This window comes from Penaeus japonicus, unplaced genomic scaffold (assembly GCF_977035675.1).
Source record: "Penaeus japonicus unplaced genomic scaffold, GWHDUDI00000001_assembly GWHDUDI00000402, whole genome shotgun sequence".
Classification (NCBI taxonomy): domain Eukaryota; kingdom Metazoa; phylum Arthropoda; class Malacostraca; order Decapoda; family Penaeidae; genus Penaeus; species Penaeus japonicus.
The window spans coordinates 5,001-6,168 of record NW_028234804.1 but is presented as its reverse complement, the minus strand read 5'-3'; the positions used below and the strand labels follow the sequence as shown (position 1 = coordinate 6,168).

At 41.7% G+C, this 1,168-nt stretch overlaps 1 pseudogene; it reads left to right on the top strand.

Annotated features, from left to right (window-relative positions):
• Positions 1 to 75: 75 nt before the first annotated feature.
• LOC147466499 (histone H3-like) lies at positions 76 to 501 on the top strand (annotated as a pseudogene).
• The last annotated feature ends 667 nt before the right edge of the window (positions 502 to 1,168 follow it).

Genomic DNA, 1,168 nt, shown 5'->3' with positions numbered 1-1,168 from the left:
CTTCCAAGGTAGCTTTAGCTTTAGCTTTAGCTTCAGCCAGCGGCAATTTTCGTTTCTTTATAGATTACTTGCAACATGGCCACGTACCAAGCAGACGCTCGTAAGTCTACCGGAGGCAAGGCCACCCCCGCAAGCAGCTGGCCACCAAGGCTGCAAGCAAGTCAGACCCCTGCAAAACCGGAGGTGTCAAGAAGCCCCATCGTTACAAGGCAGGACCGTTGCCCTTCGTGAGATCCGTCGTATAACGAAGTGCCACGAGCTCCTGATCCGCAAGCTGCCCTTCCAGTCGCCTCGTTGCGAGATTGCCCAGGACTTCAGATGACCTCCGCTTCCAGTTCCTCTGCTGTCATGGCCCTTCTGCAGTAGGCCTCCGAGGCTTACCTGGTCGGCCTCTTTGAGGACCCCAACCTGTGCGCTACTTCACGCAAAAAGGGTCACAATTATGCCCAAGGACATCCAGCTTGCTCGTCGTATCCGTGGAGGAGCGTGCTTAAGCTTTAGATTGCTTGCTTTCTTGCAAACAGAACCCATCTCGGCCCTTTTCAGGGCCTAAGTTTTAACTAGAGAGATCGAACGACAAATTCCTTTTTTTTTCTCTTTCTTATTCCTGATTCACAACATTAACGAGGTACAGCCATGCTTGGTTGGCAAAATTGGCAACGTTATAATCAAGCATCTTTTAATATTACAGGTATTGGTACCGATACTACCCTACTACTATTGTAACTTAGTACTACTTTATTACAACTACTTTGTTGTTGTAATAATAATGATAATGGTATAATATCATCCCCTTCTTGCATATGCCACACAAAGATCAAGAAATATATTTCAGTTGGTTGGCAAAAGTAGGCATAGGGTGCAATAGAAAGGTAAATGCTGCTATTGTTACCCTGCTGTGCCATTGCCTGGCTTCCCTTTCTTTAATTCCACAGACAACGGACTTATTAAGCTTTAAACTTTTGACATAGAATATCAACAACAATTTTTATATCTATACCTATTTCTCTCTCTCTCTCTATCCATTCTATACATATATAGTATAGATCGATAGATAGTAGGCATATCTATATGTTGTGTGTCTATATATATATATATATATATATATGGTATAAATATATAATATATTATATATATATATCTATATATCTATATATACATCATAATA